The sequence below is a fragment of the Phyllostomus discolor genome, chromosome 3 (genome assembly GCF_004126475.2).
Source record: "Phyllostomus discolor isolate MPI-MPIP mPhyDis1 chromosome 3, mPhyDis1.pri.v3, whole genome shotgun sequence".
NCBI classification, from domain to species: Eukaryota; Metazoa; Chordata; class Mammalia; order Chiroptera; family Phyllostomidae; genus Phyllostomus; species Phyllostomus discolor.
This window is the reverse complement of record NC_040905.2, coordinates 213,346,950-213,368,407: the sequence shown is the minus strand read 5'-3', so window position 1 is coordinate 213,368,407 and position 21,458 is coordinate 213,346,950.

Here is a 21,458-nt window from a genome sequence, read left to right as displayed (position 1 = left end):
CGAAGAATCCCAGGGAAGCTCCTGATTGGCTGGGCACTAGCCAATCATCATGATGGAGGGAAATGGGGGTGGTGCTGCCGGGCCAGCACAGGGCACCTTGAGCAAGGCTCAAGCAGGCCGGTCGACAGGTCCCTTCTGCCTGGAACTGTCCCCACGTCAGCAAAGTTCCACGTCCCAGAAACCCTTCGGTCCTTTGCAAACCAGATGGTGGGTCACTGGACAACTCAAGGCTCCATCTAGAAACTTCCAAGTTGAGCGAGTCGGGTGGGGAAGTTAGAACCTGCGTCTCCAGCATTTCACCGGGTGGTTCCCCACGCGGCGCCGTGAGCAGAGCCGCTGCAGGAAGGAAGGACCAGAAGGAGGTGCCACAGGGTCAGAGGGCGGCCCGTGGTTTCTCCGCAGCGTGGGAACCCGCCCGAGTTCCCGGTGAACCAGGAACCGCCGCGGGAGAACCGGAGCCCCTGCCGGCCTGGCCTCTCAGGGGCGCCAGCTTCCTCGTTCCAGGGCGGCGGCCCCGGGCAGCCCAGCTGACATTTGAGGCCACACATGCTTCAATATCGGCCACCGCAGTGTCCCCACTCGGACTAACTCCTAAGGGAAGTGGGGAGCCGTCACAACAGCCCACCCCCCCCCCGCCCGGGGGAGGTAGTCCCGGGTCCAGGGCAGCCCGGACGCCGGGCACCTCAGTTCCTCCCCCGCCGGACCGGGACCCCGCGGGCCCCGGCTCCCCTCGACCTGCACAGACAGCAAGGGGAGGACGTCTCGGCCGCCCTGGTCCCCGGGAGCTTGCTCATGGCAGGAGTGGCCCCGGGGGTCAGCTGGGCACGCTTCGGACACGAGGGGCTGCGGAACCGAAGCCCCCCCATCCCGCCGACCGCACCATCCACAGGCAGGTGTCGACCCCGCAGCAGAAGGAACACCCACAATGACGCGGCGGCAGGAGCTCCCCGCCCCCCGAGTGCCGGCTGGGGCGGCACCGATACCCTCACCGTCTCCTCGTCCTGGAAAGCTGGGGGGTGAGGGGGGGTCTCTTTCTGCCTCGTTCATTCGAGGGGCCTGAGACAAGGGAAGGGCTCCGACTGCAGCTTTGCAGGAGGAAGACCCTGCCTTCTCCAGGTCGAGGCGCTGTCCCCCCACCCAGCACCCAGGGCCCAGCACCCAGCACCCAGCACCCTCACCAGGCGCTCTCCTGGGAGGCTCAGATTTCAAATTCGTCTCGCTTCCTCCAGCGAGATCTCTCTCGTGTGGCTGGGCTGAGGGGATGCCGGAGGTCACTTGATCAAAATAATTTGCATTCCCTCTCAAAGATCGCTGAGCTTCACCATCCTGGGAGGGCTCCCCCTCCTTTGGAAGGCACATCGCCACTAAATGGGGGGAGACGATGGGGGATGCCCCCCCCCCAGGCCGATGGCCCCTCCCCTTCAGCTGGGACAGCAGGGCCTGCAGGGGGTGTTCGGGGGTCTGGGACGCCGCCCGGCCTCATCCTGCAGTGTGAGCTGGGGGTGTTGCTGGTGGTCCCGGCGGGGTTGGTCCTGGGGGGCCCTCCCCGTGGTCTCCCCGGTCTCTCTAGGGTGGGCCACTGTGGGTGGGGACCTGGGCCGCACCGAGCTACCTGGGGTTGACAGCGACGGATGCCGTCGGAGCGCAAACCTGACAGGGACCAGCTGAGGCCCCGCCCATCACTTCAGAGTCTTCCCGCCCCGCCCACGGCGTCCAGTCCGGCCCTCGAGCCTCTTCAGCTGCCACGGGTCCGCGTGCCCCGGGGAGGCCCCCCCACCCTGCTTCCTTCTCACCGCTCGGGGCGGGAGGGGCGGGCCTGGACTTGCTCACAGGAGGGCGGGATTGGGCGCTGGGCTCTGTCACAGGCCAATGGGGAGGACACAGGGGCCCCACGGGCGGTCACGCACCGGGTCTCCGCCCACCTTTCAAGCAGGTGCTACCATCAGCCCCACTTTGCAGGCGGCAAAACCGAGGCTCCAGCCGGGGAGGCTGTTTGCCTGGCGCCCCCTGAAATGCAGCCGCCACGGAGCTCAGGGACCCGGTGTGGGGGCCAGCTCGTGCGGCCGGTCTGGGAGGCACCTGCCTTGCCTCCCTGGGCCTCCGGCCGGGTGACGGGACAGTGGACAGGGGAAGGGCCCCAGTGGGACCCCGGTGACTCGGAGTGTCCACCAGCACAAGCGGGGACTGTCCCGCACGCTCTGGGGGCCCTTCTTGTCCGCGGATCATGTGGCGGGAGGTCACTCGCTTGTCAGTGACCATGTCAGGACCTTGGCCGCACGTACCTGTGACAGCCCCAGACGGGAAAGAGTGGGGGCCCCAGGACATGTCAACAGGGCCGGGTCCCCGTCACCCCGCCCCCCACCGATTCCCTGTGGGACTCCCTGCCAGGAGTGAGCAGGAACTCCCCACCGAGACAAGTCTGGGGGCATCCACAGGACCCCTCCTTTGGGACAGGTTTCCGGAGGGGCTGAGCACACTGGGCCGCCGGCCAGGGAGGAGACAGACAGTTTCCGTCCCTCTGGGCAGCGGCCTGAGAGCCTTTGGGTGCCCCCAGGCCCCACCCCACCCTGTCGGGGCCACAAGGCCTCGGCCGGCAGAAGAATCGCTTTTCCACGCCCACCCTTCCACTCCCCGTCCGGCGTGCGCGCCGGGTCCGGCCCTGCCTGAGGGGCTGCAGGCACCGGGAGCCGGCCGGCCCTGCCCCGCGGTCCCCGGCCAGGTCTTGGTGAGCAGTGGCACTGGAGGTCTGGGCGGGGACCCCACCGCCGGGGGACCTGGACCTGAGTTTTTGTCTGGGGGGGGAGGAGGCTGCGGCAGTCCCGGGGGCTCCGGAGAGGCCCCGTGAGGACAGGTCCAGGGGACAGCCGCGGAGCCAAACACGCCGACGGGACAGCGGCCGCTGTGCCCGGCGCTTCCCAGCTCCGGAAGGGCAGCAAGGGGTCACCCGCTGGAGAAGGACAACGGGGTGCAGGCCGCCCCCCCGCACCGAGCCGAAGCCCAAGTCCGGGCCTCGGGGACAACACAGGGCCCCTCCCAGAGCCCCCGCCAGGGTGGGGGAGGCGCTGATGTGACCCAGCTGAGCGTCCCCACCGGGGGGGGGGGCGGGGGGGGGGCAGCAGAGCTCCGAGCTTGCCCTTCCCGGCGAGCACGCCGCCGTCCTCTCCTCCACGTTCAGCGACCAACGAAAGCACCGGCTCTCCGGGGCTCGCCCCAGCGCACGCCTGGGTGCCGGAGGGGAGACCCCCTCGTGGGGGCCGAGGCTCCGCTCCCCGAGTCCCAGGACGAGAGAGAGCTTCTCCTGCAGTTCTGAAAAGCGTGCCTGCGGGCAGGCACCGGGCCTGCCGTGGGCAGCCCCTGACGGCTTCCCGGAGGCAGGGACGGCGGACTGGCCAGCCCCCCAGCGGGACCATGCTCCCTGCCCACTGGGCGCCCCCATCACGGCACCCCATCCCACCCCGCACACCAACCAGGCTGCTCAGATGACCCCGTGGTTCGGCCGCTCATGGGAGGGAGGGCCGCGGGGAGGAGCCTTATTTTTGCCAGTCCTGCTTTCTCGTATTTTATCGTTCTGCGGCGTCGGATTCCAGTTCCTTTTTCTTGCAAATAGAAGACACCATCGGGACAACCCTGTGTCCCTCGGCCCCAGAGGTCGACTTCTCAACAAGCCAGCGTTTGCTCCGTCGTGGGCAGGGCGCGAGGGAGAGAGGACAAAGTCCAGCTTTCGGCAGGACATCGGAGCCTGGCTGGTCCCCGAGGTAGGAGGGGCGAGGCTGCGTCCCGGCCCCAGAGCCGCCGCCCTGCCCGTGCGGGGATGCAACCCCTGCCCCGGCCCGAGCCCTGCCCAAGTTCACTGCCGTGGGTGCCTCCCCCGTGCAGACCAGATGGGACCTGCTGGGCCCCGGGGCTGGGCAGGGGGGCTGTGCACCCGCCAGCTTCCGCTCAGTGACGGGGACCGAGGATGGGACACTCGAGTTGTACAGAAACACCAAGTGGAGGGGGCTGCCGGAAGCAGGGCCCCCCGGACCGCTGCAGGGGCTGGGGGTGGGTGACGGAGCTGCCCTGCATCCCCCCCGCCCCACCCGTGAAGGCGTCTCCCGCCATCGCCCCGCACCCCCTGCCGTCCGGGCCCCTGGGCCTCCCCGCACGGCGTCCTCTGCCGACTGTCCTCCAGCCTCAGCTGAGCGCGCTGCTGGGGGCGGGGGCGGGGGCGGGCTGCGCCTGCCCTGAGCCCACCTGCACTCACTGATCGCGAAGGAGCGAACAAATGAACGAACAAACGCCGGCCAGAGGGACGCCCCTCCCTGGGCCCTGACAGACCGGGCGTCCGCTCCGCCGGGGCAGAGGCCACCCTGAGCGCTCGGGCCCGGGAGGGGCGTCTCCTGCCCTCGGCCCCCATCGGCCCCCCATCGGCCTGTGTCCCACAAGGAGGCGACTCTGAGCCGCACACAGCGTCTGATTAAAACCAGAATTCGGGTTTTCACGGAGACACTGAACGCGCCCTCAGCTCTCGGCCGCTGGGCGTGGGCCCGTGGCTCCGGGAGGCTGGGCGGCCTGGCCGGGCGCCTTTGGCCCCCACGCCTGCCCTCCGGACTCTCCCGACCCTCAGCGGGGAGGGCCGGCCTATGGTGGTCCCAGAGCAGGTCCGGTACTGACTCCAGGAGCCAGGGCGGAACCGTTTATCAAACAATTAACGGTGTCGGCAGGGCCATTATTGAAATGGCCAGCCACACGTGTAATCAATCCTTAATGCAACAATAATTGGACTTCCCAGTCGATGATTGCCCAGCCTCGCCCAAAGCCTCCCTGGAACAGATGATGCGCAGCCCGGCTCCCGCCCGCAAGGCCCAGCGAGGCGGCCGGTCCTGGCCCAGGCGGTCCCGGGGCAGGCCCCGCAAGGCTGTGGGGAGGAGCGCCAACCACGCACACGGCGCCCGGCGTGCCCACGGCTGCCCGCCTACCCGCCGAAGAGCACGGAGCCCTCCCAGACCCACGCCTGCCCCAGGACCGCCCTGGCCGCCTGCAAGGGGTAGGGGGGGCGCTTGGGACAAGGCCTCAGGGCACCAGAGCACCGAGTTCGCCCCCCCCCCCCGTGCAACCAGCGCTGATTCTTGGCTGCCCCACCTGAAGGGAGGGCGTGGGGGGCACTAGGCCCCCCGGGCGGCTTCCCTCCCATAGTCGGGTCTGGGCTAGGAGAGGGAGGAAGTAGCCGGAAAGGGATCCGAGCCCAAGGGTGCTCACGCTGCTTCCCTCCTGGGCGCTCCTCTGGACCACAGCCCTGCCGTGGCTCGCCATGGCCGTGACTCACTGTGGCTCACCGTGGCCCTGGCTCCCTGTGCGAGAGGGAGCCTGGCGCACCCTCAGCCGTTTCCTGACTCTGACACCCTTACCCACCTTGGCGCTCCTACTCCCTCCCGGGAGAGAGCTTCCTGGGCCTCTTTAGATCCTGGGGGCGTGTCTTGTCCATCTGTCTGTCTTGTCTGTCTGTCTCGTTCTTGAGCTCTCAGCACGCAGCTGCCTGGCTACACGGGGAGGGGCAGACAGCACCTCCCTGGAGGACTCGTGCAGGGCGGGGGCGCGGAAGCCCCGCCCCCTGCCCACCGGGGACCGCCTCCCACCCGGAGAACCCAGGGCCGTTTGGACCTGCTCCCCCTTCTCTCTCCACAGGACCCTGCAAACACACCGCTCACAACCCAGCTTCCAAAAGTGTGCATACACCTCGCGGATAATCGCAGTGACGGGACCCCAGCTGCTCGGGCCCAGGCAGCGGTGAGCGCCCCGCAGCACGTCACGGCTGGAATCTACGAGCTGATTGCGAGGCGCGCCTGGGGTCCCTCCGCCGGGGAGGGCGGCGGCCGGGGCCACTTTCCGCTCCGCCCCGCCCCCCGGGCTGAGCCGCCGCCGCGGGCGCCGGAGGTGGTGGAGAGCGTGTTTCCAGAGGAACGTTCTCCAGGCCGGAGCAAATTAAAAACTCATCTGGCTTCCGGCCAGGAGGAAGCAATAAGAGCCTCCCGAGACGACCAGCAAAAAACACCCTCCACAAAACACAAAGACACACTGTAGCAACCGTGGCCTAACGCCGTCTCCGACTTCTCGCAACAAAATCAACCTGCCCCGAAGGAGGTGAACAAAGGAAGCAACAAGCCCTGTAGGTGTCCGGCTTGTTCTAGAAAGCTCCCAGGCTGCAGCGAGAGAGGCCGGGGGGAGCCGAGGTCTCACAATGCCAGGGGAACACTAGGGCAATGCTGGGGGCTCCGGGAGGCCCAGGGCCGAGTCCACGGAGAGTTCCGGAAGCCCACGTGACTCAGCGCCCACCTGTGTGGGACCCACCGGAGCCCAGGGAGATGCCGCCACCAAGAAGGCAGGTCCGGGGACAGTCCCGGGAACCTGCCCAGGGCCGGGCCGTTCGCACCAGCCAGAGCGTGAGGCCTCCGGCGTCAGAGCCAAACCCCCCCAATGAGAAGCCCACCTCGCTTTGGGTGGGCAAACAGGCCGCACCCGGCAGACCCCGGCTTCCGACAGGCGCCCGTGAGCCCGGAGGGCAGGAGCAGCGAGAAGGAGGGGGACAGGGAGGGGCGCACCGGGCTCCCCTTGTCCAGAGAGAGCTGGTCTGGCCGCATCACGTACATGACAAAGACGGTCGCGAGGGAACTCTCCCCAGGGACAAACGGGACGACTTCTCTCGTTCCGACGCTGGAGTCGGTTCCTGGTGGCAGCGACAGCCCAGCACCGCCGCCACCGAGCGAAGACGCAGCCTCGGAGGCACACGGAGCCAGTGGGGGGGCCCGCGGGGGCGGGGGGCCAGGGGCCGTGGGCTGGCCGCTCCCTGGAGCTGGGCAGCCGGCCGCCCACAGGGGTCTGTCCGGGGCAGCCTCAGGCCCACCTCGGCTGGCGACAGAGGGGCCCCTGGCCCACCGTCCAGGGGCGGGCAGGGACGGCGCATCAGCAGCTGCTTCCCCCTCCCCCTGGGCAGCATTTTGGAGCAGGCCAACACCCCCACCCGGCTGGAGTCCTGGAGCCCCGAGCGCCACCTCCCCTGGGGTGAGGAGGGTGTGAGCAGGGGTCACCTGTGGGGGCGTCACGGAGAGGGGGACCCTCGGATGGGCGTGGGAAGGGGCTGGCGACTGCGTTGAGGTGGGTGGTGCCGACTCACCAGGACAGGGTGCGGGGGGGCAGGGGGGCTGTCCCCTGACCACGTGGTTCGGCCAGAGTCTCCGGAAGTTTCCATCCGATGCTGACGGTCCTCATCCCGAGTTTTCCCCAGAGTGTCCGACTGTTCGTGCAGACAGACCCGATTTCTCCCGAGGCCCCCCTTCCAGTGGCCTTGCGGCTCCCTCCTTGAGGGGTGTGTGCTGCTTCCCAGCCCCCCACTTCTGGGGGGGCCTGGAGACCTGCCCTGACCAGTAGGAGGCGGGGGACCAGCTGTGGGACGAGTGGGTCTCTCCCTCATCTCGCTGACCGGAGACATGGAGGGCCCAGCTAATGGCCAGTCCCCCCGCCGGGGGTGACAGGCTGACCGGGGCCCTCCGGACCACCAACGGCCAGGAGCCTGCGGATGCTGAGGGGTCCCCGGGTGGGGCCAGCAGAACCACCCGGCTGACCCACCACCACACTGCGAACAAGCAAAATGATCTCTGTTTCAAACCCTGGCATGAAAGCCACCTCCTCCAGGAAGCTTTGCTGGACTTGCCCCTGCCCGCCCCAACACGCTGTCTCTCCTCCCCCTCGGCTCCTCTGCGTCCTGGTGAGACCCGCACTGTTTGCTGGTGAATTCCTTCTCGCCCGAGTTGCCTTCGCTCCCGCTCCCGGGGCCTGCGTGTCAACTCCACGCTACCCTCAGAACAGCCCCGGGTGGGCCACTTCTGCAGAGCGGGGACTCGGGGGATGGCTGCTGGCCCTGGCTCGCCCTCTCTCCAGCCCCGGGGGGGCCCACCTGAAGCGCGGGGGTGGGCGTGCCCTCGCTGCAGGAATGCAGCAGTGGGAGGTGCAGCTCACACGGTCCGTTTGTTTGCACGCGAGGTGAGCGGGGGGGCCCGACACGGTGCGTGTGGGCGGTGCCCCTGTGTTTCGCGCGTGGCTTCCCGGGGCGGGGTGGGGGGGGGCAGGGGCCCCGGTTCTCACTGCTCCCAGCTGTCACTGCAAATCATCCCGGCACTCGGCTTCCGCGGTGACATTTCAGCTCCTTCACCAAACGACGCCTACGGCGCCCTGGCACGCACAGCCCCGGCTGGCAGAGACGCCGCGCAGAGCTCCGGGGAGAGTGACAGAATGAGGGTCCCCAGAGAAAGAACAGAAGGGCGTGGGCAGAGGCCCCGGGGTCAGAAGGGCAGTCTCTGGAGGGAGCCGGCTGCCTCCGCCAGGGAAGAGGGGCCGCCTCCTCCTGGTGTGGCGTGGCCCCCCGGGCCTGCCCCCGCTCCAGGACAGCCCAGGAAAAGCCGCGGGAGCCCAGAGGGGCGTGAGGAGGCGGGAGAAGGCACGGGTGCGCAGCTGCAGCGGCGGCCCCGCGGGGAAGGGGCTGTGATGTGCCTGCCCCGCCTCCATCCGGGCCCGGGGTGTGAGCCCTGTGGCCGGCAGTGGCGGCAGGTGTGGGCATCATGCCACCTCTGCCCCCGGGGGCCCTGCCGGGTCGGGGCCGCCGCACACAGGGGCAAGGCGGGCATTCCGTGCTCTGGGGCCAGTCTGTGCTCCCCGCCGGCCAGGAGGCGGCCCCCCCCTTCCCCACCAGGAGGGGCAACTCCCAAACCCGACTTTTGGGGAACCGCTGACCCCCAAGTCCCCAGCCCGAGGGGCCACCCCCGGGGTTTCCAGGAGCTGGGTGGCTGGCTTTCTCCACAATGCTGCAGACCACCGGAGACCCCAGCAGGCCCCTCTGCCGCCACTTCAGAAAGACGCGTGCCCTCGGCCGGTGGCACCCAGTGCCCCAACACGCCAGGCTGTCCCGGATCAATCCCCCGGATGCGCCCGCTTTACGAGGAGGAGGGGCTGGGGCACAGAGGAGTTCAGTCACAGGCCAAGGACGCGCAGTCGGAAGGGACAGGGCCCTCACCCCCCCCCCCCCTCGCTGAGGCCTCCTCTCCGGCAGCTTCTCGCTGTGACATCCCGGCACCGGGCCGGGCGGAAGGCAGCGAGCATTTCTGGGCCCCGGCCCCTCCCTCGCCCCCCGTAGTGGGGGGTCGGGGGCCCAGAGGCGTCCCTTGCCGGTCCTCTGAGCTCTAACGCCGCGAAGAAGGAGCGCCGGCGAAGGTTTGCGCCGACCGTCGTTTTGCCGTTGCAGCCGAGACTTTTGGAACCTCCGACCTGCTTCGTCCTGCTCGGGAGGCGGCACAGCTGAGCGCCCGACACGCAGCAGCGTTGGCCGCCGTTCTGATGAGCAGGGACTGGGGACGGCCCGGGGGCCGCTGTGGGGGCTACAGGGGCTCGCCTGCCGGCCTCCCGTCGGCGGGCGCCGCCTTGTGCAGGGGCCACACGCCTGCCCCTGCTCGGTGGACCCCGAGTCGGGGGAGGTAGCGATGGGAGATGGGAGGGAGGACGGGGCTGCTGCTTCAGGGGCCTCCCCAGGGCCCCGGGGAGTGGACGGGCCCTGAGCGACAGCCCATGAGGCCAGCCTAGGGGTCATGGTCCTTGTCCGGTTGCCCAGGACAGTGGCTCTGAGAGGCACGGGACTCCCGGAGGCCACAAGCCAGGGGGACAGAGGCCAGGTGGGCCCACGCCAGGGCTCGGCTAACCCTTTGCTCCCCCGCCAAGGGGCCTGGCACGCGGCCTGGGAGCAAAGGCAGGCTGGCATCTGCGGTGTCTTGGCTGATCCGCAGGAACCAGGTGCCACCCAGAGCTTCCCAGCACAGCTGTCCTTGGCTGAGGCCAGGGGGGCCTGGTGCAGGGGACGCAGCCCTGCTGGGTGGGACATCCCATCCCTCCGGCCCTCGACCCCCCCTCTTCTCACGGCGGACCCTCACTGAGGACCGGCCGGGCGCGGGCACCGCGGGGACGCCGAGTGGCCAAAGCCTACTGAGTCCTGGGCACCCCTTCCTGGACGGAGTCAGTGGTTGGCTTATTTCACAGACGCCCCCCACCCCCAGGGGCCAGGCACTGTGCCCAGGGCACAGGGTCCCCGCCCTCCCAGGGTGGACGGCTGGCGCACAGGCCGGGGCCGGGGGGGAGGACGGGGGCCAGGAAGTGCCGGTGCAGCTGAGGCGCTCGGGCGTCTGAGTCGGACCCGGGCTGAGCGGAGGTCAAGGCTGAACACGTGACCAGGGCTCAGTTAGACCAGAGACGGCAGAGGGCCCCGCCCTGCGCAGCTTTGGGGGCAGCCCCGGAAGTGGGTCAGCACGCGGGCCTGACCACCCGCCAGCCGTGTGAACTTGGCCCTTCCCGTCCCCACCTCCTGCCACTCACAGGTGCGGTGGCGTGCCCCGAGGGCCCAGGCCGCCGTGAGCATCGGACGGAATCCCAGCTGACGAAACTGTGTGGGTGTGGCCCCCAGGCGTGGGGAGCCCCTGATGGGTGGAGCCGGGGCCCTGAGGTGCCAGCAGAGGGGTGCCTTCCCCGGGGCTGGGGAGTGGGTGAGCCTGACCTGATGCAGGTCACACCTGGACCCTGACCCTTCCTCCGCCGGCCCAGCCAGGGTCCAAATCACCAGCAAGGTGCCCACACAGAGAACCCTGTGCCCTCCCCGGGGCCGCTGTGGGGTCCTCCCGGCTTCCCGCTGGGCCTCCTCAGTAACTTCACGGTGATGACTTTGGAGAGAAAAAAACGGAGCTGCTAATGTTTGCAAAATTCATCTCCAACTGTATTAGGAGGTGTTAATTAGAATGGCTCGGGCCCGTGCCGCAGTGAACGGAGCCAGATCAATCGGGTTTCTCAGCGAATTAAAGCCTCCCCTCCCCAATCCGTCCCCCCCCTCCTCCGGCTCCGCACTCCGGGAGCAGAGGGGCGGAGGAGGGAGCCCAGCTGTGTCCCCTGCAGGGGGGGGGCCTGGGCAGGGGGCTGATCCCCCGCAGACCGGCACAGGGGGCCTCCCCGAGGCCTGACCCCGGGGCCCGCCCTGGCCCCCTGCAGCCGGCACTTGGGAATGCCGGTTCTGTTCGTTTCCGGGGAACCCTAAAGACTACAGGGGTTCACCACATCCCTACCAGGTGCCCAGTGGTTGAGATCGAGGTGGATGGATGGGACACCTTGGGGGTGGGGTGGGGTGGGTGGGAGACGGGAGGATGGGAGGTGGGGGGCAGGTAGAAACGGGGCCGGGGCGGGGCGGGGGGGGAGGAGGGAAAGAGGCGGGAACAGTAAAGAAATGGGCGGGAGCTCACTTTCCAGGAAGAAGGCCTGTGAGGCCCATGGGGGACCACAAGCTGGAGGTGGGGTGGGGGGCCCGAAGAGGTGGGGGACGGGAGAGCTTTGCACAAGTGAGGGACCCCAGAGCACACTGGGTGGGGGCCGCCCAGCAGGCAGGGCCGGAGGGAGGGGCGGGGTGGAGCTGGGGGGTGGAGCCTCCCTAAGAAGCCGGGTGTTCCGGAGCTGGGGCGGAGCCTTCCGCAGGGGGGGCGTGGCCAGCCCCATGGTCAGCCCGCGCTGGGGGCTGTGCGCGAGGACAGCGCACCCCGCCCCCGCCATCCAGGCACTAGCTCCGGACGGCGGCCTGCTAAGGAGGGTGACGGGCCCGCATCCTGGAGATGGGCCGGCCGATAAGGACACTCAGGGCGTCGGCTGTGGGCTCGGGCACCGTCTCGCTGAGACAAGGAGGATGGCGTCCGACGGGGGAGGACAGCCAGGAGCAGGGATGGCCGGGAACAGTGGGAGCAGAGGGCATGGGGCCTGGCGATGCGGCGGCCACCGGGCAGCTTGTCACAGGCGGCGCGGACGGTGGAGGGGACAGAAATCCCGCCGCAACCACCGGTGCATCCCGGCCATGTGCTCGGGACACGGGCAGCTCCGAGACCCCGGCCCCAGCTGGCGCTGCTGCCTGTGCAGAGGCCTGGCGTGCGGTTCCCACGCGTGTGGAGGGAGGAGCCCCGGGGATCCAGACTGGAGGGGCCGACCGCACCCGCAGGGACTGGGAGCCCCGGCCGGGCAGCTCAGGTGGCTGGCGCGTCATCCGACACACCACGGCTGCAGGTTCGATCCCCGTCAGGGCACGTACCAGAGGCGACCGGCGAATGCATGGATAAGTGGGACGACTCGTGCTTCTCCCGCCCTCAGATCAATCAATAAATTAAAAAATTTTTACGAAGAGGGAGAGACTGGGAGGGCTTCCCCCGGGAGGGCGGCGGTGAGAGTGGAGGCTCAGGGCCTGTGGGGGTCTTCTGGGTCAGGAACTCCCAAGTGGCAGGACCCTCCCCCGGGGCCTCCGGCAGGAGCGCGGCCCTGGGACACCTGGACTTGGGATTTCCGGCCACCGGAACTGGGCGACAATAAGCTTCTGCTGTAAGTCACCCGTGACGGCGGCCCCAGGACACTGACACAGGGGAGAGAACCGGAGTGATCCCCCCCACAGAGCGCTCGGGACCCCCACGCGGTCATGGTCCCTTCCCTGGGGGTTCCTGGGAAGAGGAGCGCTTGACCTCACGCCGTGTCTCTGGATCCGGGCACAGCCCTGGGCTGCCAGGCAGGTGGGGGGGAGGGGCCAGGCCTCCCCTGCGTGGGGGAGGGGCTGCTCCTGCCCCAGCCCAAGCCCCAGCACCACCGGCCAGGCTCACAGGGAAAAGACCCCCTCCTCTCCCCGCCCCGCCCCCCACTGGGCCGGAGCAGCGCTGGGTGGGCGAGGGGGCCGGAGGGGCGGGGCCTACCCCCAGCCGAGGGCTGGCTTTCAAACGCTGTCATGTCATAACTGAGAAAATAATTTCCCCGGAGAAGCGTCCCGTCTACAGGGTACAGAATAATTTGTTATTTTGAAACTCCCTGCAAGATTTATTTGATTAAAAAACCATCAACGGGAGTTTTTAATCTGCACATTTGCAGAGAATTCTCGAAGCTTCCGTCTTAATAAAGCGGAGAGACGAGCTCGCCGCGGGCCTCGGATGGCGCCGTCCGCGCCCCCACCGCGTCCAGCCAGCCCCGCGGCCCCGCCACACGGCCCGTGCGCTCGGGACGGACCTGAGATGAATTCCTCACGGGGCACTGGACTGCGAGTGGTTTTTCTGTTTACTTATTCGGCTCTTATGTAAAAGACGGTGGTATTCAATCAAACCCCGGCCCACTGCAAATTACACTAGATAAACAGTGTGAAAATTCAATATGCTGTTGACTGTTTGTGTACGCACGCATATGCATGACTGATACATGTGTTTAAGAGTGGCAACCTAACTCATACTGTTAACTCTTTGTGGGCCGTCTCGTATTTCCAAGGGGTTGGCTTGGGGTTCAATTTTCTTTTTTTTTTTTTTAAGATTTTATTTATTTATTTTCAGAGAGGGAAGGGAGGGAGAAAGAGAGAGAGAGAGAAACATCAGTGTGCGGTTGCTGGGGGTTATGGCCTGCAACCCAGGCGTGTACCCTGGCTGGGAATCGAACCTGCAACACTTTGGTTCGCAGCCCGGGCTCAATCCACTGAGCCACGCCAGCCAAGGTAGAGGTTCAGAAAATTTTCGTGCGGTTGCAGTGGGGGGCGTGCCTTGTGGTGGGCTGTCCTCCGCTCGCTCCGCCCCCTCATCGCTGAGCCTCCGGGAAGGATATAACCTCCCCCTTCCGGGACCTTCCTAGCATCTAACGGGGGTGGCAGAGCCCCCCCAGGGCCACCCGCCACGTCCAGAAATCGTTCTGGTTGTCGCAGCGTCTGCTGGCGTCCGCGGGGCAGAAGCCAGGGCTGCGGCCAAACCCGGAAAAGGTCAACGAAGCAAAGCCAGCGGCGCAGCCGACTCCGGCGGCGAGGAACGGAGTGCTCGCCGCGTCTCGACTTGTCGCAGCACGAGCTCCCCGCCGCTCCCGCGGCCTGGAGGGTCTTGCCGCATGCTTGTTCCGTAGCCAGCAGCACCCCGTTCTTCCTCAGGACAAACCCCGGGGCCACCAGAGGAGGACTCCCCGCAGGGCTCCCGGGGCCCCCCGCCGCCCCTTCGGCGAGAGCGCCCTCCCAGGACGCGCCAGTGGGGCTCGGACGAGGCTCCAGTCTGCTCCTCCGATTGCTCCTGAGCCCCCAGGAGGCGTCAGCTCCGCCGTGTTTACTTCTGGCTCCCCAGGAGCCGTGCGAGAGCCAGAGCCTCGTGGGTCTGAGTGAAGGTTTGCTGGCTGGGCACACGGGTGGATGGGTGGTGGGTGGATGGGTGGTGGGTGGATGGTGGATGGGTGGATGGGTGGTGGATGGTGGATGGACACAGGATGGATACACTGAGGGACGCAGGAGTGGCCGGATGGGTAGTGCGCAGGTCAGGAGACCCAGCTGTATTCTTTTTCTGCCACCAAAGGGCTGTTGGACTCTTGAAAGCTCAAGGAGGCCCTCTGGGGCCCCTTCCTCACTGGACAGCCCATCTGGCGAGGGCAGGCGGTGTTCCCAAGCCGAGCTGCGCGGCCCCAGGGAGCTCCCTGGCGGTGACCGCAGGGCTGTCAGGGGGCGCGCCGGGTCCCGGGGGAAGGGCTGCCCCATCATACACAGAACTCCTCACTCACGCTGACTCACGTGTCAGATTGCCTTAGTTGCTTCGTGTGGGTAAACATTATACGGAACACACGCACACTGAAGAATTATATGTTGTTTTCCTAGGATTAAATTTTGAACAGACTCCCTGTAGTCTCCTGCGCTGGACCGGGAGACCCGAGGGAGGGAGAGGGAGGGTTTTCTCCGTCCTGTGCTGAGCCAGCCTCTGATGCAGGAATAGAACACCGCTGGAGGAAAGGACCCCCAGTCCCTGCGGCCGCCCCCCGCCCCCGGGGTCCTGTGAAGCTGGCAGAGGCACCGCCACGCAGGCCCCTCCTGCCCCAGATAGGGAGCCGCGCCCGGCTGGGCCTGATCCCTGAGGGTGTGACCCCAGCGCTGCGGCCCGCCGCCCCGTCCTGGTTCTCGGCTTCCTTTCACCAGCAGGCTCCCGCAGGCAGAGGAGGGGCCCCCGTCCAGGCCTTTTGAGGACAATCCCAGACCCCGTCTCCTGCAGCCGCCGCAGCGCGGCTTTGAGACGCAGAGCCGGTGACGAAGGGCCAGGCACACAGCACGATGCTCCTGGCGCGTCACGCTTTTCTGTGGGTTTTTACACGCCCCAGGAAACTGATGATTAAAGGCTGCCGGGGAAATCGCTGGCCCCCAGAAAGAGTTCCAGATGGAAGGTCAGGCGTGTGGGGAGCCAGCCGAGGCGTAGCAAAGGTGGCCGCCCGGGGCCGTGGCCGTAAGTGTGGCCGTAAGCATGGCCGGGAGGGGCTCAGCCTCCAGCACATCTATAGGAAACAGGGGATAGGCTGGCCCTCCCGCCCGAGTCTGAGGCTTCCCTACCCCACCTCGCAGCCACCCCTGGGTTTCTGGGGTCCGACTTTGCCCACTGGGGCTCGTCTCCTGTCCACCCAGGAAACGTCCGGTCCCTGCCCGACGCTGGAAGACACTGCCAGGGACAGCGGGATTTTCCCTTGGGTGGGAGGGCTGCGGGGGCTGGCCACTCCGGGGCAGGCGGCTCTGGGGTTCACCGGGACAAGGTGCACAAGTCCATCAAAGCCGTCCCCCCGAATGTCCTTCCCGCTTCGTGGAGGCAGCGGCAGTGCCGCCTGTGGTGGGGGCGGTGGCGGCAGAGACGGAAGGCACCAAACCCGGACGGCAATGTCCCGGCGGACGACTGGGACCGAATCCAGCTGGTTGGTGGCTCAGAGCCAGGGTGGGTGGGTGTGAGGGTCCCTCTGAGCCCCCTAAACATGCAAGTTCCTGGACCGCAGTGCTGGGTTGGAGGGCTGGGTGGACCAGGAGCCGTAGGTCATCCAGCGTGAGCTCGCCCAGGGACACTGCATCCCACGGCCCTCGGGGCTGAGGACCAGGCCCTCCAGCTGTGCCTCGGGGCCCTGCCCACTCTGTAGGTCTGAGCCCCTGGCAAACCCTCCCATGGGTGGGGGGCACCCGGCGCTCACCTGCAGGAAGCTGTCGACACCCGTGCCTCAGTGTGTCCAATGGGAATCTGCCCAATGGGGATCACGTGAGCACCTGCCGAACCGTGAGCATTGAACTTGGGGCCGGCGCGAGCACTCGCTCCATGCCACGGGACGACGGTGGCTGGGGCGCCGAGCCGGCTGCTGCGTGGGGTACGGCTCGGCCACGACGGGAGTGAAATCCCGCAGCAGGGGCGGTCCCCAAGGGCGTCACGCTCGGTGAGACCCTCAGGCGGAGACACACTGGCACCTCGAGGCCTCCCCGCGCCGTGGAGCCCAAAAAGCGAGACCATCGAGGACACACAGCGAAGGGACACGGGCCCACAGGACCCAGGCGGCCGGTGGTCGGAGCGGAGGGCCGGGGACGAGGGCCAGGAGGAAAACTAGAGGCTGAAGGAAAACACCCACCCGTAAGCAAGAACCAGCTCTCCTTTGCAGGAGAGACGTCTTGCGAGGGAGGAAGTGCTCATTTCTCAAAGGCGGTGGAAGTTTTACAAATACTGAATCCATCAATGGACGGGGTCGACGCAACGCTCCACCTTGCAGGCATGTAATTAAGTGTGCGCGTTAGAGAAACAAAGCGTTTCAGGCCCCGCGTGTGAGTGTGAGGAGACGCCCGGGGCGTGACGGGGAGCGGGAGAGGGGGCAGTGGGGGGGACGTGCCCCTCGGGGGCCCGCCGCCCTCGGGTGGGGGCGCGGGGGTGGGCGTGGATGGATACGAGCGGGGCTTTAACGACGCGCTTCAGACTAGTCTCAGAGTTTCAGAAGAGTCACACACACGGTGCAGAGTCCCCGCGGACCCCTCGTGGGGCCCCTCACGGGCCCTCTGCGAGCAGCTTGGGTGGCCCTGGTCCACGGGTCACGAGGAAGAAGCCACCCTAATACAAGGCACCTGGGGACCCGACTTCAGACGTCAGTGGGGACCCCCTGAAGCCCTTCTCTGTCCCAGGAGCCGCTCCAGGGCCCGCCAGGGGACCCACCGGGAGTCCCCGTGGGCTCGTCCGGGCTGGCACTGTGTCTCAGGCTGTCCTTGTTTCCGATGACCTTGTCGGGGATTTCACAGAGCACCCCTCCACTGACACGGGTCTGACCTCGTTCTCGGGTCGGTGGCTTTGGGGTGCCGCCCCGTCTCCTCAGTCCCCAGAGTGTCCGGGAGCGGGGTGTTGGGCGGAAGACCGGAGGGGAGGGGCCTGCCTCGTCACACCCTGTCAGGCCTGGCTGCAGTCCCCTGCGGCCACCTCTGCTGTGGACCCCGGCCACCTGGCCCAGGCCGTTGTGCCCCGTGTCCCCTCCTGTATCTCCCCACAGGGGTGCACTTCGGGGTCAGCGCTTTGTGCAGGCCCAGACCCTCGGGGCCCTCCCCCGGCCGGGAGTCCCCCGGAATGCCGCGTGTGTGAGACCCACTTCCTGCCTGTTGCCTCCTCACGAGATTGCACACGGGAGCGCACGTGGGACCACCGCCCACGAGGACCCTCTGAAGGGTCCGGGAGCCCCTCCCGAAGAATAGTGAGGAAGTGGCGGCATCAGCATCCTGGGCGGCTGCTGCCAGCTGACCTCGCCCTGGCCACTGCGGCCGCCTGTCCCTCGGGCCCCAGGCCTCCCTCAGGGGCACGGGGGTGAGACCCATGGGGCTCGGACCCCGGCTTGGGAGGCCCAGGCCTGGACTCCACAGCCGCCCTGCTCTCTCCAGGGTCGATATCCCAGCGCGGCCGCTCTGCACCGTCCCAGGGCCCGGGTCTAAGGCCAGTGATTTGGAGCCGACAATGGTGACCATCTAACCCTGGTGGCCCAGCTGTAGTGAAACCGGCAAAGGGGGGCCAGGCCGACCCACGGGGGGGGGCACATCTTCCCCCCCCCGTGGCCCTTCCTTGGAGAAGGGCGGGCGGTGAGCCGCCGGCACCTGTCACTGGTGCCCTGGATTTGGGAGCCGCCCCGAGGGCCCCGCTCGGAAGCCGCACCGGGGCACACAAAGCCAGGCCGCCCCCTTCCGGGCTCCACACTTCCGACGGCCGGGCTGCCCAGCCTCCTCCCTCACGCCCTTGGCCCGGGCTTGGCGACTCTGAGCCTCCCTCCCACCCCCTCCCCCCTCACAGCTGGGTCCCAGGAGGGGGAGGGAGCTTGCACAGCAGCCCACAGAACCGGACACGGTAAGGGCAGAGACCCAGGTGGCTGGGAATCACCGTGGGCCCCGGTGTGCGCTCAGGGGCACAGGCGTTCAGGAAGCAAAGCCACCTGCCGCGGCGCATGCGTGCCGGGAGAGAGCCAGAGGCCGAGCCAGGCTGCTCGTCCCCGGCCCCGGGGCTCGCGGAACCGCGTCACCCGGGGGATAAACTCCTGGGAAACGACGAGGGCATTTACCCCTCCATTTCTCAACGTCCTGGACCTCCGCAGGGCAGGACTTGGCACCCAGATCCCCATCGTCGCTGTCAACTGAGCCCGGGCCAGGGCTCCGGGTGCTGGCACATGGGTGCCACCCCTCTCTGGGCCAGACCCTTCCGTTCTTTGCATCTTCCAAAGTGCCCCATGTCACCGGCCGTCCCTGAGTGGCGTGACTTTGTGGGGACCAGGGAGCTTGCCAGCTGTCTGGGGTGGGACCAGGGACTCCCCTGTGTCCTGCCTGCACTGGCCAGCCACAGTGCCCTGAGCTGGCACAATCCTCTCGTGCCCCCCACACGGGGAGGCGTGGGGAGCCCGGTGACGGGGGCGCTTGGACCCCGGGAGGAGAACGGCAGAGCCCAGCGCCAGGACGGGCAGCGATGCCCAGGGCCCGGGGGTCGGGGGCGGTGTAGCCGTGTGCACAGCGGCAGCTGCCTGAGCCCCGGCCACATGGGTCTCTCACAGCCCCGAGCGCCCACCGTGCTCCTCCCACGCCACCCAGGCTCCTTCGCTCGACCCGCGTCTGCTGGGCAACGGGGCTCCCGGGCCGCACACTCCACCGGGAGAGGCTCATGTTCTCCAGTTCTCAGCTGCCTGCACCCCGGTGTGGGGCCCTGCCGACCCTGCCGGGACCCCCGGCTCCTGCTCCAGGCCCGTGGGCCTGACCCTCCAGCCAGCCTCGGCTGGACGCCCACGAGCACCCAAGGCAAGGAGGGGGACAGCCGTGTACACTCCCCGGCACCCCTGCTCCGTCCTGTTAGGCCCAGAATCTCCAGAGCGCCTCTTTCCCGTCGGATCCCGCACTTTCGTCACTGAAGCCCCTGCGGGGGAGTGGCCGGCGAGGGGGGGAGCCCACCTAATTTCTCGTGGGTGAGGGTCTTCCTCATGGGCCAGGTCTCCCGCGGGTGCACTGACTCCCACACAATGACACCCGAAGGCCCTCGGTGGGAAGCCGCTCCCCTCCGTGGGTTTCAGAGCATTTGGGGGCTGAGGTGCGAGGCCCCCCGGCAGGCTGGCCCCTGCCGCAGCCGCCCGCCGTCTCTGTGCCCGTGGTTACAGCGATAACGATGGTGTTAGCCCGTGTCCGTGTGGGCTTGTCGGCTTACTGGCCCACCCTTCATCGCATTTCACCCAGAAGAGGCCCCAGAGACGGGGTCGGGGGGGAGGGAGAGGCCGCCGGGCTGCCGTTGCAAAGTCAGAGCATGAAACCCAGAGGCAGAGACACGGGTCACCACTGTGCCTGGGCTGGGGCCCTGGCCTTTGGACCCGTCACGGGAGGCTCTCCCCTGCCCCGGGGACCCCAGCCCAACTCTGCCCTCCTGGAGCCCTCCACCCACCCCGGGCCCTGAACCCAGGGCCAGGATGGCCCTGCCTGTGAGCTCCCCCCACCCCGCCGCCTGCAGCCCCCCGGAGACCGCCAGGGAGCCGGGAGCTGAAGCAGCAGCCCCAGGGGTTTCGGTCCTGGTAGCTGTGACCCCCCACGGGCCGTTCTAGTGGTGCTGGCCCTCGGGTCAGAGCTGAAGGCACCCCGGAAATCACCTGGCCGGTTCCAGGTCTGAGGAAACCGAGGGGGGGGAGATGGACGCGAGGACCCACTGACAGCCCACCCAGCGGCCCCGTCCCCCCAGGCCCAGGCGGCCCCCAGCGGAGCCCCTGAGATCCTGAAGGCTGGGCCCCTGTGACCAGTCGGCCAAAAGCCCCTTTTCCTACGGGGTGGGGCCCCCTGCCCCTCCCAGGGCTGAGGCCATCTGGGAGGGCCACTCCGGGGAGAGGCCCCCCCCAGGGATGTGCCCCCGCCCCCTCCCCGCCGTGCCCCCTGCCCGGGCGGCTGCCTGGGAGCACCCTCTGGACCCAGCCGGCCTGGCCCGCGTCCTCTGTCTGCGGCAGCTCCCTGGAGGGGCCCTGCCCGCCCACCGCCTGTCACTCGGTGTCGTGTCTCCAAAGGAACCTCTCTGCCCACCTGCCACCTGCTCTCCAGCCTACCCGCCCCCACCCACAGCGTCCTGGGCAGCCGCTGGCGCTGCCCCCTTGAAATGGAAATATTGACCTACATGCCTGCGAGCACACAGAGGCTGCTCGCGCGGCCACCGCCTCCCGCCCCCGGCTCTGCCGCCTCGGAGAGCTGGGAAGGGCGTTCTCCCCCCGGATTCCTGACACACGCAACTCGCCGGCCCGACTCAGCGCTCCCACGGCTGACACACACAGAGTTTACTGAGCAGCCACTCTGCCCCGGGGGGCCGAGGGAGCGGCGCTGGCGGCTGCTGTGGTGGGGCAGGGTCCCGGCGGGGAGGCCCCCCCCCAAGGGTGACCTGGGGGCCGAGCGTTCCTGGGAGAGGCTGCGGGTTGGGGGCGGCTGGGGCAGCAGCCCCTCACAGCCCAGGGGGAGCCTTCCCGTCGGGGACAGGAGGAGGGGGCTGGGAGAGGGAGCTGGGGTAGGACGCTGGCTCGGAGGCCTGGGGACAGAGGCGTGGGGACAGGAGGGGACCCGTCCCCGGACACGGACGCTCCACCCTGGCCACTTCCCGTGCGGCTCGGTGAGGGGGAGTCTCTTCCACTTGGGTGCTCACGGCGCCTGCAGCCGAGGCTCTCAGGGCAAAGTGGGCGTGACCCCCGCTGCGGGGCTGCCTCGCGGGCTGCCGGGCGCTGGCCCACAGGGTCCCATTTCGAGGGGCCGGGGAGGGCCTGGGGGCCTGCGTTCCACGGGCACCAGAGATGCTGGGCCGTGCTCGGAGAAGCGCCCTCCCGGGGTCCGGTCCCTGCCCTGCCAGTGGTCGGCCCCCGGTCACAGGGCTGCGGGGAGAACCGGGGCTGGTCTGCAGCCGACAGACACCCGACTGTGAGCGTGCCCGGACCACAGAACTTCACGGGACAGTGAGGGACGGGTCCCCCGACTTGTGCTCAGACACTCCCGGGCCCCCTGCCCGCAGCCACTGGCCCGGGCTGCTCTGCTCCTGGCACCCCAGCCCGTGGGAGTCCCGCTGACCTGCCGCCCCACCCTCCCCTCCTCCCCCGTCTGGAGAGCGGCTCCAAGTTCCCTCTGG